The sequence below is a fragment of the Benincasa hispida genome, chromosome 11 (genome assembly GCF_027475165.1).
Source record: "Benincasa hispida cultivar pf3 chromosome 11, pf3_genome.v1.1, whole genome shotgun sequence".
NCBI classification, from domain to species: Eukaryota; Viridiplantae; Streptophyta; class Magnoliopsida; order Cucurbitales; family Cucurbitaceae; genus Benincasa; species Benincasa hispida.
Genome location: NC_143488.1, coordinates 1,099,369 through 1,116,525, shown reverse-complemented (window position 1 = coordinate 1,116,525; position 17,157 = coordinate 1,099,369). Strand labels below are relative to the sequence as shown.

General features: G+C 33.8%; 2 long non-coding RNA genes across 4 annotated transcripts; one reads left to right on the top strand and one right to left on the bottom strand.

Annotated features, from left to right (window-relative positions):
- Positions 1-1,454: 1,454 nt before the first annotated feature.
- LOC120091966 (uncharacterized) lies at positions 1,455-16,305 on the bottom strand. Of its 3 annotated transcripts, XR_005485872.2 has the most exons (5): positions 16,125-16,305; positions 13,116-13,362; positions 6,409-6,528; positions 5,926-6,100; positions 1,455-1,769 (listed from the first exon to the last, which is right to left on the bottom strand). It is a non-coding gene; the product is annotated as an uncharacterized LOC120091966 (long non-coding RNA). The 3 variants fall into 3 exon arrangements; XR_016524193.1 differs by lacking the exon at positions 6,409-6,528 and having other exon boundaries at positions 16,125-16,238; XR_016524192.1 differs by lacking the exons at positions 5,926-6,100; positions 6,409-6,528 and having other exon boundaries at positions 16,125-16,238.
- Positions 14,965-15,765, top strand: LOC150032300 (uncharacterized). Its single transcript, XR_016524191.1, has 2 exons — positions 14,965-15,280; positions 15,448-15,765. It is a non-coding gene; the product is annotated as an uncharacterized LOC150032300 (long non-coding RNA).
- Positions 16,306-17,157: the final 852 nt, after the last annotated feature.

Genomic DNA, 17,157 nt, shown 5'->3' with positions numbered 1-17,157 from the left:
AATGAATTACATGCAAATGAATTTAATCACAAAATGACATAAACTACATTTGGTTAATTGGGGATTGAAGTGTGCAAATTTGTGGAAAAATCCAATTTTTCCTTCTAATCCAATTTATTCCATTTAAATTTTGAAATTTCTCAAATTTCAAAATCAAAATGAAAATGTAATTTTAATTTTGAATTTCATAAGTTGAAATTTGGATTTTTAAAAAAGATTAATTCAAATAATCATTTCTAAACCATTAATTAAGCAATTTAATTAATTTAAATTAATTTAATATCAAATATTAAATTAATAAAAGTCTTATCCCGAACATAAATCCCTATTCATGTATGTAATATTTAATCATATTTAAATATCTTCCAACTGTCCAATTTGTTTAATTCATAATTAGACGTTAATTATATTAATCATAATTAATGAAAATTTCCTAAATGGAATTTGAACATTTCAAATTGTCTCATCACACTATCCTAAGATTTTAGTCTGAATGAGCTAGTAGGGGGATCTAATGGACCTATAGATCTCTAACGATCCGAGATTAACCGGCTAATATCGTTAACCCAATTAACCAATATTCGTTAACTACCGAAACACTTCACTGAAGCTCGATAACTACACTATCTTCACTGTAGATATATTTCTGTCCACTTGATTTAACCATGATTAGTAAATCAATCCTTCACAGATTGTTCGTAATTACAGTTTGATCAAAATTACTATTTTACCCTTGTAACTATGTCTTGCTCCTTAAATCCTATTGGTTCTCTAATGAACAATTGGTTTGTGGTTCAACCAATGAATCGAGTCCTTCTCCAGTCACTGAGAGAGTGGGTCCCCTTCTTCAAGATCCAGAGTCAGCATTTAAGAGAACAACCTATCTACTATCTTTAGAATCGGGTAGGAGCAAATTACATCTTGCAAGACTATGTCCCCAACTATCTATCTGATCTTTCCCCTAAAATGGAAGGCTTATTGAGTCAGCAATGTTAAACCACTCTCACTCATGCAGATTAAAGGATAATTCTGAATAAACTGAAGTTCATAGTTAGTTTAGGATTAAGACCAAGTTACCTAAGTCATCGAATTGAAATAGTCGGTCTCATCAATAGACGACGTTATAAAGTAAAAGTGACTATTTCATGGTTTGATCTTATGCAAACTCATTACATGGGATGCTCTCACTCGCATGTCTCCTCATGAATGATTTAGAATCACATTGTTTGTAACACTTTACAACTATTGTAAAAATTACAAAATGAGCCACATCCATAATGTCCCCAAGATAAGGTACCCAACTTTATCCCTATATTATAGACTGTTTTGGCTACTACTTGAACTTGATCCACTTTTATGTCTCCACATAAAGTCCAAGTATTCATTATATAGCCAAGGGGTTTTTAGTTTATTGGATTTAGTTTAATAAGTGCAATTCACATATTCAATAGTAATTTTATTGAATAAATAACATCTTTATTGCAAATAGAATATGTTTAATGTTTACAAACCATGAGTTTTAGAACATACAACCCAACACACGAAATACATCACTATGAGCAATTTGGATAGCACTACGATTTTCATAATGAAGTATAATAGTTAACTGTTGAGGAACACCCATATCTGCAATAAGCCAACGAAGCTATAGTATCTCAGATGTAGCATCAAGAAGAGCACGATATTTAGATTTAATACTAGAACGTGAAACAATAGTTTGCTTCTTATTTCGCCAAGAAATAAGAAATCCCCCAAGTAGAAGCAATAACCTGTGGTAGAACGTCAATCAGTGGAATCGCCAGCCCAATCAGCATCTAAGTAACTAGGTAACACTAAGGATGACTGAGAATAATACTGAAGTTCATGACCAAGAGTGCCATTTACATATCATAAAATGTAAAGAATAGTTGTAAAATATATAGACCGGAGAGCAATTATGAATTGACTAACAATATGTATGACATAAGCAATATTTGAATGGGTCACGGTGAAGTAAATGAAACTGTCAACCAGTTACTGATATAGATTGGCATCTTCAAGAGGAACACTATTGAACAGAGTTAAGCGAACATTGGAATCCAGTGGTATTGAAGACGTAACGACATCAGTAATCCCAGATCGAACCAAAAGATTAGAAACATATTTTGCTTGAGATAAGTAGTATCTATTATAGTAGGATGATAAGGCTAAAGAAGTAGTTGTTGTTGGGATTGGTGTCCTAAATCTCTCTTTATTCTCGTAGTTTGTAAATCTTTGTAAACAACATGTTATTAATAAAATAATTGTTATTTTATGTGCATATACTCAATCCAATAAACTAAGATTATAGGTTGTTTTATGTAACTTAAGCATGTGTAGAGACATATAGGTGGATCATGTTTAAGTAATAACCTAAACAGTTTGTAGTAGATGAATAAGGTTGGGTACCTTATCCTAGTGACACTACAGATACAATCCACTTTGTAATTGTTACAAGTATTGTAAAGTGCTACAAATAATAATATAATATGTTCCTGATCATTCATGTGAAGACATGTGAGCGGAGATATCCTATATAAAGAGTTTTTGTAACATCATATTATGAAATGAATAGTCTCTCCTTATAACACCATTGCTAAAAGAGACTTACATTTCACCAAGATGTTTATAGATGACTTAGCCTAAATCCTAAGTGAGTTATGAACTTCTGCCTATGAGGGGTTGTCCTTTGATTTGCATGGATGAGAGTGGTCATATTCGTCCTCTCAATATACGTACCATTTTGGGGATTCGTATGATTTGGGAGCTGGGAACGCAGCTACACAAGAAGGAATTCGTTAATTCCCTATTGATAGGTAGAGAAATTGCTTCCTTAAGGGTTGATTTCAGGGCTTAAACAATGTAGCACCACACCCTCTCCTGATCAGATAGGGGTTAAGTTATAATTGGACTATAACAAATTGTTCATTAGATGGATCGATGGTACTTAAAGAGTTAGAGGTAATTATAGGGGCAAAATGGTAATTATGGTCCAACTGTACATACGAGCAATTTATGAAGGGTCAATGCCCTGTTGATTGGTTATATCCAAAGGACACATAAATATATATTTAGTACGAAGAGTGCAGCTGATGGTTTTTAGTGGAGTGACCGACAGATAATGAAAGTTAATTAATTTGATTACAAAGTTTAATTAATTAATCAAGTAGAGCTTCAATCTAATAGGTTCACAAGGTCCCTTCGTTAGCGCAATTAGGATTAATGAGAATCGAATTAATTTAGATTAATTTGAATTGTTCAAATTAATTGAAGGAAATTAATTATAAAGTTTTAATGAGAGAAGTAAATATTTAAATATGATTTAAATATTAGTTATATAATATGATTCATATAAGATATAATTAATATAATGTTTACAATATGTTATAATATAAAATTTTGATGGGAGAAAGAAATATTTAAATATGATTCATATAAAAACTATAGGTTAAAATTAATATGAATATGACTCATATCAATTCTATAGGTTATATAAGAGATTAATAAACTATAGGTTATATTATATGTTATATAATATAAACTATAGGTCATATCTAATATGTGATATAACATATAGTTTTATTAATATATAATAATGTTAGTTATTATATATTTTATTTAAATTCAAAATATTATTTACTTAATATTTATTTTTTTAAATAAGTAGGGGGAACTTATTTTTATAACTTCCCCCATTAATCTCTCAAGTCCAACACGTGAAAACTATTCCACGTCTTTGATAGAGAGTGAGATCTCCTTCTTCCTTCTACGTCTCCATTTACAAAAGTGGTACGTGAATTTCTCTGGTGAATGCCTCTCACAAATATCTTATTCTCTTTTATCCCAAAATTGATCCAAGAGCGAGCCCACAACTTCGCTATGGTTCTCAAGCTAGAGAATAACGAGGAAGGCCTCGTGGTGGTACCCATCTCCGTTGCTGCATTTTCTTGGAGATACCGGGGAGGGATCATTACTATTCGTGAGATCGGGAGAGGATTTATGAAGATTGTGTATACTACAAGGGTAAGTATAATCTCTTCATTTTTCTTCTCTTTAGCATGTTTTAAATAATTTAGAATGTTTATCCTGTGAAATTTGTTTCATATCTTCTCTACATTTTTTGTTTTAATTCAAATCGGAATTGAATCGTATGGCGCTCACGTACTTCCACTTGGGATTCAATCCCTTCACCCGAGTTGTCCTAAATCTTTAATCTCAAAGTGTTATCCCAGGTAGATTGTCACCTGTAATTATCATATCATCAACATAAAGGAGTAGAAGAACAATGCCTGAGGGGTCTGATGTCGGAAAAGAGTTGTATCATGGGAACTAGAGATAAACCCAAGTTGAATGATAGTTGAACTGAATATGGTGAACCAGGCACGTGGAACTCGCTTCAGACTATATAAGGCTCGACGAAGAAGGCAGACTTTCCAGGGTGGAGACGAGGTGCCAAGGAGAGGTTTCATATGCACCTCCTAACATCCATCTGCATAACAGGCTATCGTTTAGCAGCTGCAACAACTAAAAGACTACAAATGAATGTCATTCGAGCCACATGAGCAAATGTCTCTTCATATGTCATATTCCTGAGAATAACCTTATGCAACAAGTGAGCTTTATACTGTTCAAGAAACCCATTAGAGTGAGTTTTAATTTTATAAATGCAGTTACAACCAATGGTTCTTTTTCCATGAGGCAAATCCACATAGTCTCAAGTATGAGTCTTTTCCAAAGCCTGAAGTTATTCATTCATTGCTTGCTGCCAAAAAAGGTTAGTACTGGCTCTATGATAAGATGTAGGTTAAACTAGAGATATAAACATCGGTAATCTTGGAGATAATGGGGAGGTTCTCTTACTTGAGTGGAACAACGAACAATTTGGAGACAGATGTCGAGTCTGAGAGAGTAGAGACAAAGGCTGATTGATCAAGCTCAGGGATTTGTAAAGGTTCAAAAGATAAAGGTTGACTATCGAGGACCGATATTGAGTCTTGAAGAACAAATTCAATGTTTGGATGATCAGACTCATAGACTGATGGGGGAACAGACATAGGGAATAAAACACTAGAAGGATAAATAGAAAATGGTTGGGAACTAATGAGAGAAGCGTTAAAAGGTAACATGACGAGAGATGCGTAATCTTTTGGAGATAGGATCCAAACAATGATAACATTTATCCTTGGTTCACCGAGAAAGCAGCAGAGGCAAGCCTACAATTCAAGTTTGGTGTGTTCATGAGGCTGGAGTAAGACAAAATAAGCACAACCAAAGACTTTCAGATGAGAGTAAAAAGGAGAAATGCCATATAGGTGTTCGAATGGAGAAATATTCTGAAGAACAAAAGATGTGAGATAGTTGATGACATAGACATATGTGTGAGCAACCTCTCCTCAAAACTTCTCTGGACAGAATGTAGAAAGAAGTTGGGCATGAATAAAATCTAAGATATGACGATGTTTGCATTCTGCTCAATCATTTTTGTTGGGATGTGTGAAGGCAGAAATATTGAATAAGAGTGCCCTGCTGGGTGAGAAAAGAGATAAGATTCGAATGTTTATACTCCATAGCATTATCTGTGTGAAGAATTTTAATGATATGAAAAGATTGTGTTTGAACCATATTGGCAAAGGCAATGTAGACTTGAGATAAGGTAGAATGATTTTTAAGAAAATATATCCAAATAAAGTGAGAATAGTCATCAATAAATAAGATAAAATAATAATAACCATTGACGGTTGAGATAGAAGCAGGACCTCAAATATCAAAATAAATCAAGCCAAAAGGTGTATCACAAGAAGATGATGAATTAGGGAAAGACAATGCAAGTTGTTTGGCAAGTTTACAATTTAGACAGTCAGACGAATCAAAATTTGAAATATTATTTAAATTTCAAAAGATACTAACTTGTCAAGTTTGTCAGAAGAAGCATGACCAAGATGATGATGCCATTGATATATAACATAGTCAGTGATAGATGCAGAGATAGATGGGGAATCAGGAAATCGAATAGACGTGACTTGCACAATCGTCCCACCTTGCGACCTGTACCGACTATCTTTCCCGTGTGCGGATCCTAAACCTGAAGACCATTAGAGGAAAAGGTAACGATTAAACCAAGGTCACAGAGTGGCTAACAAAGGCAAGATTAAAGTTAAGATTATGGACATGATAAGTATTTGAAAGAGTTACGGCGGGAGTGGCTATAGTACCAATATGAAAAATAGACATGCAATTTCCATTAGTGACCTAAATGGGGGTAAGTGATGAAGTAGGAGGTAAGAAAGATAAAAGTGAAATATTAGAGGTCGTGTGATTGCAACGAGCAAAATCAAGAAGGCAAGAATTACCTGATGTAATTGCAAGAGTAGTAAAATTGGAGGAGATTACCTGTTTAAGTAACTCCCGAAAGGTAGTAAGGGAAAATTTGGTAGGAGAAGGATCATCCGAGGAGGTGGTAGCAGAAACATAAATTAGCTTTAGAAAAGCTCCTTGATTTCATGGATCTACCTAAATAGCGAAGTGGTCGAGTAAGACAATTTTCCAAAATATAACCACGTTTTTAATACTTGCATACAATTGTAGGACAATCAAAAAATTTATGACCATGTAATTTACAATTTGTGTAGATAAGAAACTCAGTATTTGGCCATTATAAATGGGTGAACCAAATCAATCAAACCAACCATACCAAATTAACCAAGTTGGGCCAAGGAACTAAAACTGAACCGAACCAAAACCAATTGAACTAAACTAATTAAATTGAACTGAATTTGAGTTAAAACAATGAACCGAATCGAGGCTTAAATGGACCGGTCTTGAAACTGAAACCAATGATTTGTGAAATAGAGTGTTGTTGGGATTGGTGTTCTAATTCTCCCAAAGTCTCGTAGTTTGTAAGCTGTACACATTGTTATGAATAAAATAAAAATTTTATTTGGCATTTACTCGTATCCAGTAAACAAAGCTCCATGGTTATTGTATGTAAACTTAAACATGTATATGAGATATACAAGTGGATCATGCCTTAAGTGATAACCTAAAAAGGTCTGTAGTATAAGGATTAAGGATGGATACCTGATCCTTGTGACACTACGAGTACGGCTTGCTTTGTAGAGATTTGCAAGTGTTATGAACTACTACAAATGGTAGATCCTGACCATTCGTGTGGAGACATGCAAGTGGGGGTTTTCTATACAAAGAGTTTGTATAAGACCAAACCACAAGATGACTAGTCTCTTTATATAACGCCGTTGATACTTGAGACTTACATCTCACCTAAACAACCATAGGTGACATGACTTCAATCCTGAGTGTTTTGTGAACTCCTGCCTTTGAGGGCGGTTCTTTAATTAGTATAGGTGAGAGTGGCCAAATTGCCAACTTAACATGCCTACCTTTTGGGGGATTTGCCTGTTTTAGGAGCTGGGAACTCAGTTACATAAGAAGGACTTCACTCCTTCCCCGAAGCAGGGGTAAGTAGATAGATTGCTCCCTTAAAGGCTGATTCCGGGTCTTGAACATAGTGACCACAACTTCTCTTTGGAAGAGAGGACTCAGTCATAGTAGGACTATGACTTATGTTCATTAGAGAGATCAGTGGTACTTAAGGAATTATATGTAACTACATAGGCATAACGATTATTGGCCCAGTTGTACTTACAGCGATCTGTGAAGAGTTATCGCACTATTGATTGTTGATATGGACACAAAATATATATAGTAAGGAGAGCGAAACTGTTGGTCTTTAGTGAAGTGTCTGGAAGTTAACAGATGGTGGATCCCATGATTAAAGAGTTCAGTCAGTTATTCACGTACCATTGGAGCTTCAAGCTACAGGTCCATAAGGTCCCCTTGGTAGCTCAATGGATTCAAGTTGAGAATCAGTTATTGGGGTTCATTTGAAATGTTCAAATTGACAAGAGGAAATTCAATTATATATTATATGATTGGTGTGATGTATGAGATACAACAAGTGGAGAATTAATGTAAATGAGATTTACATTAGGTACCATAAAATAGAAAAAGAACTATGGTTTATATGTTTCATGAGATGAAATATTAAAATTATAGATTATAAATATAGTATGGTAAGTTGCTTATCATATATATTTATAATAATATTAATTATGGATAATTATCTTTTTTTCTCTAATAACTAATTGAGAGGTTATTGGTGGTTTTCATGGTAACCGTGAGATAAAAGGAAAAATGTTTTCCTAATTTTAGAAAAGTTACTTGATTCGGAAAAAGTACTCACAGTTTGCTATCAAGTGAATTGAATTCACTAAACGATAGCTGAAAGAGAGACCGAACGATCGTGGAGTGACACTATACGATAGTTCACTCAACTGATCATAGCTAAACGATTGCAAGGCATTTGTTATATGATAACTTACCTTCTTCTACCAGATTGAGCATTCGTCTATACGATAGACTCTTGTCATCTCCCACTTTCTCAATCATCTACACGATTGTTATTCCTCCGGTCTCTTCCTCTAACCAAGTCCACACAGAGCCCACACTTATGGATTCTCACACCAAGAATACCAAGGTAGCCATTGTGGTGGTGTCTTCACTCAACTCGACTGCGTTCGAGGTTTTAGAGGCCGTTCGTTGGGTTCGTGATCTTGGAGATCGTTGAGTTTGTGGTTGTTGTTGATCATGTTGTGTTGCGGTCGTTGTGTTCGAGCGTTCGTGTGTTGCTGTCTTGGAGACTAAATGTGCGTTCGTGATCGAGGGAGTTTGAAGCATGAGTCTTCAAAGGTATGTATTCGTTTTCCTTTGATTTTATAAAGCATGTTGTAATTTCGATTGTGCATGACCTGTAAGTTTCCATTTCTTGACTGTAATTGTTTGTGTTCAATTTCAAATGGGATTTGGCTAAACGATAATTCCGTTGCTCATGGAAATCCTCACGTCTGATTTCTTTCAAGTGTCACAAACAGCAATGGCATGGCGTGAGCAAGGAGCCTCACAGATCTGTTTACCTTGGGCAAATGACGGTGGATGGGCAGAACGAAAGAACTTAACAGAGTTAAATTGGAAGGGAACAAACGAATGGAATCAACACGAAACTGATTATAGGTTTTATGCTCTAAAACTCGTAAATAGTAAATGTAATTAATTGACTGTCATTAATAAAGATTTATCGATGTTATTTCATCAATAGAGAGTTATCAATGTTATTGCAATAAATGCTATTGATATCGTTGTATTCTATTTTGTCTTAATAACTCTAAATCCTATAAACTAACATCTTAGTTTGTCTTATGAGTATTGAACAGTATGTGGAGACATACAAGGATCAATATTCAAGATATAGCCTAAAGGGTCTATAATATAGGGATTGAAGGACTGTGAGATCTGATGCGGAAGCGTGGATCGTGTCCTAATTTTAAATTTTTACAGTGAATTAGAACCCAGAAGAATGTTAGGCATAGTCACAGATTTTACAACATGCATCTAACAAGAAGAATAAGGGTTAGATCAACACTTACCCTTGAAAAACCGAATCCTCACGATCCTCTTCCTTCCGATCACGAACAAATCTCATAATGCAAACACCCAAAAGACCCATAAAAATCACCAAATCACTATTTGGTTGGACACCACCATAAGAAAGTCTTATGTATTCTCCTTAGGGGTTGAGAATTACAGAAGGTGTGAGCTCTATTGATCTTGGGAGAGGGAGAGGATTTGAGACGAGAGGAATTTTTCTGTGTTTGTGGGAGAGATTACTGAGAGATTAAGACCAGAGAGTAACCAACAACCTTTCTCTGCGTGAGAAGCAAGAGGAAGGAGAAAATCTTATGTAACCTCTCATTCCTACATACATGATTAGAGAGAAACTAGGGGAAGGAGTTATAACTCACTCTTTTTATTAAATTCAAATTAAATTAAAACTATTTTAATTTGATTAAAAGTATATAATTATATAATAAATATTTTATTATATATATATATATACACACACACACACTATATGTTATATCTAATATAACATATAACTTATAGTTTTTATATTGTATCAAATACAATATAACCTATAGTTTGAATTCTCTCAATCATTTATGACATTTAATATAAATCAAATTCATATTAAAATTAATTACATGAATCTCATCCATATGATTAGTATTTGAATCATATTCAAATATTTAAATCCTCACAAAATAAACTTTATATTATAGTGTATCAAATACATTATGTTAATTGTATCACATTCAATTAATTTAAATTAATTATATCACATACAATTAATTTAAATTAATTATATCATATATAATCAATTCCCTCAATTAATTTGAACAATTCAAATTAATCCAAAATTAATTCTCAGTATTCCCTGTTGAGCTACAGTGCGGACTTTATGGACTTGTAGATTGAAGTTTCAATGGTACTTAGATAATTAATTAAACTCCTTTAATTAAATTATCCAACATCCATTAACTGTTGGTTGTTCCACTAAAAACCAAAAGTTGCACTCTTCGCACTACATATATATTTATGTGCCCATTGGATATAACCAGTTAACGGTGCGATGACCCTTCACAAATTGCTAATAAGTACAGTTTGACCAAAATTACCATTTTGCCCCTATAGTTACATCTAACTCCTTAGTACCACTGATCCCTTTAATGAACAATCAGTCATAGTCCAACTATGACCAAACCCCTCTCAGGCTAAGAGAGGGTGTGGCCCCACATTGTTCAAGTCCCGGAATCAACCCTTAAAGGAGCAATTTATCTACTTATCCCACATTAGGGAATGAGTGAAATTCGTCTTGTGTAGCTGTGTTCCCATCTCCTTAATCAGACGAATCTCCAACATAATAGGCATATTGAGTCGGCAATCTGGCCACTCTTACCCATGCAATTCAAAAGGAAAACCTTCATAGGCAGGAGTTCACAACTCACTCAAGATTTAGGGCATGTCACATATGGTCATCTTTGTGAAATATAAGTCTCTACTATTAACGGTATTATATAATGAGACTATTCATTTCGTGGTTCGGTTTTATACAAAACCCTTTTGTATAGAACGCCCCGTTCACATGTCTTTACATGAATGATCAGGATCAGATTATTTGTAGAACCTTACAACAATTGTAATATTTATAAAGCGGGTCGTTTTCGTAGGATAAGGTACTCAACCTTATCCATTTACTACATACCATTTAGGTTATCATTTAAACATGATCCACGTGTATGTCTCTACATACATATTTAAATTACATAAAATAACCTAGGATGTTTGTCTATTGGATTGAGTATATGCTCATTAAATAACAATTATTTTAATAATAACAATTTGTTTATACAGAGTTTACAAACTACGGGAATACAAAAGAGATTTAGGATACCAATTCCAACAGAGATAAGGCTGGGTACCTATACAATGAGTTTGCATAGACCGAACAGCAAAATAGTAATCACTAGATGTAAAACTGTCGACTAGTTAGGTTTCTATTTCACTAGGATGACCTAGGTAATTCAGTCTTAACCTTGAGTATATTATGAATCCCCTGTTCACGAGGGATTGTTCTTTGATTTGTATGGGTGAGAGTGGCCAGTTCACCAACTCAATAAGTCTACCATTTTGGGGACAAGACCGAGTGGGGAGCTGGGAACATAATATTACAAGATAGAATTCACTTTTTTCCGACTTTAGGGTAAGTAGATGAGTGTTCTATTAAGTGGTGTCTCCGGGAATTGAATAAAGGGCCCTACCCTTTCGTTGGCTTGAGAAGGGTTTTTGTTTAATGGTTGGACCATAAACAAGTTGTTCATTAAAGGAGCACTAATACTTAAGAATACAGAGGTAACCCAAGGATAAAATAGTAATTTGACCCATATGGTATTACGAACACTCGTGAATGACTAACTTGTTGTTAGGGATGTTCATGGGTTGGGTTGGGTTGAAAGACTTTTTAGATCCAACCAAATAATTCGGGTTGTAAATTTTTTCAACCCAAATAACCCTTATTAAAAAATGAATCCAACCCAACCATGAAATGTTTGGGTTGGGTTTGTTCAGGTTAATTGGGTCATTTATTTAAAATTTTGTTATAAAAAGAAGCAAAACTTAAATATGTAAAAATGTAATTTGATTATTTTCATATATTGAATTAAGATTAACAACTTGATTTCAATTTATATAATGAAAATTTTCTTTCTAAAATGCAAATAAACTACTTTTAAGAGTTGTTAAATAATAAATTATTCAAAAAATATTGGAATAAAATAAAATTAAAATCAATATATGTATAAATAATTGTGTTATAAGTAATAAAAACTATATTTTAAATTTAATAATAAATTCAAGTTGGTTCGGGTTATATTAGGTGAACCCATGAACCAACCCAACTCATAAAATTTTCATTTATTTGAACCAAACCCAACCCAAACCGCACGACTTGGGTTTGGTTGATCGATTTTTTTGGGTCATCTAGTTTTTTGAATACCCCTACTTGCTGTTATTCGTTTATATCCGTGGACACAAAAATATATCTACAGTGAGAATAGTGCAACTGTAGGTCTTTAATGGAGTATACCCACAGTTAATAAATATTTATTAATTTAGTTAACGAGTTTAGCCAATTAATCTGATATTGTTGTAGCTTCTGATCCATAGGTTCATAAGGTCCCTTTGTTAGCTCACTGAAGAATATTAATAAGGAATGGTTTGAATTGTTCAGATCAATTGAGAAAATTGTATACTAATGTGATTGATATATAATTAATTATAGATGTTATCTATAATTCACATTATGTGATAGATATATATTTGAATGAGATTCATCATATTTATGATAATTGGATTCCTAATGAGTTGTATACGTATAAATATGTGATATTTATATGTTAATAAACTCTATGTTAAATATGATTTAATATAGTCACTCAATTGATTAATTAATGGTTAATTAATTGATTAAAAAATTTCATAGAGAGATTGATGCATATAAACATGTGATATTGGAGGATCGTATCAATTGCAGCGAAAGCACAAGGATCATTTAAGCATTCAAATTCACTAATTTTGGCATAATATAAAGCATGCTTCTGCAGGGAAAAATGAGTTTCAAGATATACCTCTTGTAGAACTTCTTCAAAGCTCCACCTCTAGCTACAATCTTCTCCATATCTTGTTGTAGACCACCTCAGGATCTTCCCCACTATTCTCCTGGTGCTATAGATTGAGTTGTGGGACTCAAGACAAGCTTGAATCAGAGGATGAAGGAGAAAAGTTCACCGTAGCAACCTTGTTGAAGAACCTTTCTTCAAACCGAATTTTCTCTCCAAATTCTGTAGATTGCATGCCCGATTTTCATTCTACTCTCTTCATTATATTGCAGATCAACATGCAAAGAGAAGAGTTGTATGAGTTGCAGCTCATGCTTGGAGAAGACAAGGCAAATATATTGCTATATGTGGGAGCTAGTTAAGTGATGGATAATGGAAAAAACATTTTTCCATTTAAGTATTTTAGTTTTCTTTTCCTTTTTCAATTTTATCTAAAAACAAAATTTTGATTTAAAAATTTTATTTGATTTTAAAAAATTAAAATTTTAATTAATTTCATAAATTAATTATTAAATAAAACTTATTAATTCAATATCAAATATTAAATTAATTTTAACACATATCCATCTTTATATATTTAAATCATATTTAAATATATAAATTCTCCTACTTTGTTTAATTCTAAAATTTAACATAATTATATCTCATATAATCACTAATTCCCTTAATTCTAATTTGAACGTTTCAAATTAACTTATCACACTATTCTAGAGCTAGTCCGTTACGAGCTAGTAGGGGGACCTCGCGGACCTACAGATCATGGGCTCCAACAATCCGAGATTAATTCGCTAAACTCATTAGACCAAATTAATCCTCATTCGTTAACTAATGGGTCACTCCACTAAAGCCCATAGTTGCACTCCCCTATGGATATATTATGTCCATATGATTTAACCATAATTAATAAGTCGACCTTTCACAGGTTGTTCATAATAATGGCTGGGTCAAATATCTGTTTTACCCCCGAGATTATGTTTTATTCCTCAAGTCTCTACTGATCCTCTAATGAACAACTGGTTTGTGATCCAATCACTAAACCAAACTCTTTCAGCCCAGTAAGAGGGTGAGACCCCTTGTTCAAGACTTGGATTCAGTACTTGAGAGAACAACCTTTCTCCTATCCCTAAATTGGGTAGGCGTGAACTTCGTCTTGCACCCTATGTCCCCAGCTATCTATCCGATCTTACCCCTGAAATGGGAGTCTTATTGAGCCGGCACTGTTGAGCCAACCCTCAACTATGCAAATCTAAGGGCAATCCCAAATAAACAGGAGTTCATAGTTAGATCAGGATTAAGATTGAGTTACCTAGGTCATCTATGTGAAATAGTCAGTCTTAAACAGTAAACAACGTTATAAAGAGTGACTTATTTCTTTGTCCCGATCTTATGTAAACTCATTGCATAGGACGCTCCCACTTCTCATGTCATAACATGTACGAATTAGGATCACATCGTATGTAGCATTTTACAACTCTTTGTAACAACTACAGAGTAGGGCGCATCCAATGGTGTTACCAGAATAAGGTACCCAACCTCATTCATGTACCATAGATCATTTTGACTATTTACTCAAACCCGATCCACTCTTATGTTTCTACATAAAGTTTAAGTACTCCTACAATAGTCATGGGTCTTAGTTTATTAGATTTAGATCTTCATACAATTTATGAGATCAATAACAAGTATATTGATAATAGAAAATGTTTATCATTTTACAAACTGTGAGTTTTAGGACATAAAACCCAACAATGTTTATATTTATTAAGTAACTATATATATATATATTAAATTGGATTTAATGTATATGGTTATTTAATTGATGTGCTAATTAATTAAATAAAGGTTATTTGATTAATTTAGCACAAGGGTAAAAAAGAAAAGACATGGAGAAGTGGTTAACCCTTCTCCATAAATATTCTTCTTTATGACCTTTTTAAGGCAAGATTCCATTTGGTGAGATTTTAACCTAGCCACCAAAAATAAAAATCCTCTATTCACTCTCTTAAAGAAATTTCTCTACCTCTTCCTCTTCCAATTGTTGGATACCACTTATCCAATTATTGGAATTCCTAAGAGAATAACAAGATTATTATTGTGTTGTGTTCAAGATCGATTGGGGAGATGTTCGTTTGAAAAGCTAGAGGGAATTTTGGGAGGCCTGAGAGTCTACAAAGGCAAGAACGGTTCTTCTCCTTTGTTTCTTATTCGTTAAAACATGCTTTTATGATGTTTATCCAATATATGCTCTGTTTAGCATGTTGTTTTTGTTTCTCATAAAATGTAAATATTGAATGCAAGATGGTTCACATACTTTCACTCAGAATTCGATTCCCAAAAACAGATAGATCTACAGATCTACAACAGTATGAACGGGATCGGCACGGAAATGGACAGATTTGCAGCAGTATGGACAAAATCAGACAAATCGAAACTGGGTGTGGTCGACAGACGAAGCCGATCTACCCATATTTGTAATGGACGATTCTGAACGAACCATGACGCAGTTAGTCGATGGTGGATCTGATCGACGACGAAGCTGGTCCACGGTGGAAGAAAAGAAATGACAGAGGCAGACTTAAAACCCTAAATGTGGAGCTCTAATACTATGTCAAAATATTGGTATTTTATTGAGGAATATGATTAATTTACAATGAGAATACATAGGTAAATATACACAAAATATAGAATAAATAAGGAAAGTCTAAGTCTAGCCTAAATTAGGAATAATTTAAAAATCAAATATTCATATATGGTAATAAGATTAAATCAGGTCTTCATTCCATTGTGAGGCTCAACTAAGGAAGCCACATAACACCCTTGAAGGCTTTTGAGCACAAACACATGAACACACTTTCCTTTTCTTAGGATGCACGAGGCACTAGAGATATGAATAAACTTTCCATCTCCTATTTACCATTAATAGTCATGCTTAAAAAGTTTCCTTCCCCATAAGATACTTTACCAAGCGTAAGAAGACTGACTTCGGATTCAGAAAATTGCCAATTGTGAAATACTTACCTCGGAACACCTTGAAAAAGAAGGCTATCAAAACGTTTCAGAATTCTCTAGCTTTGCTTAGTTAGCATGACCTGAGTGAAAGTTTTAAGATATTTAAACCCAAGCTCGTTGTCTTCTTTTCCATGACGCAAACAACACCAAACTCCTCTGATGGATTTTGCTTCCATCATCAATAGACCCCACCAAAATTTTGTATAGAGTCGACTAATCTCGTTACACATGCTCAGTGGCAATTGGAAGAAATTTGTCGTATGGATGGGGATTGATTGAGCTACCTTGATTAAGACCTCCTTACATCAAAGAAAAAAAAATCATTCTAGGCTTCAAACACCTTTCACACCCTGTCCTTTAATGTCTTGAAAACTTGACGTGTGCTTTTAAAGACTTTTAAATGGAGGCCTAGATATTGGGTCAATGAAGAAGAATACCTGATACTTAAAACGACTTTGATTCTATCAATCACCTCTCCAGTCGTATTTTTGGGGGTCATGAACATAGACTTACAATAGTTAATCATTTGTTAAGAAGTCTGTTCATAGATCTCCAGTACATCTTTTACAATATTGCAATCATTTTCCGCTGCTTGGAAGAAAAGAAGACTGTCAAATACAAAGGAGAGGTGAAAAATAGATGCACGATAAGGATTGATATGCAACCCTGAAAAAGAGCCCCTCTCTTTCCTCTATTGAAGTAGTGCGTAAAGCCCTATTGTACGAGTATTTACCATTAGTTTCAAAATGAGCACAATATATCGATAATTTACGTGTATTATTTTTCAATTTAAAAGTCTCGTGCTCTCACTTGTTACACTAAAAACAAAAAAGAGTGTTCACGGTAGATTTGGACTCAAACTATTTGTTTTAGAAATTGGAAATCACTTCAAACCGACATGCAAACTGATGGTTTGAGCAATGTATATCTTTGGTCAACACAATGAAAATGATAAGAAAGAAAGAACAACGTATAAAAGTGATAAAAAGTTCATTGATTGTGTAACTAAGTATCCCATTATAGGAAAGAAAAAACAATTTGT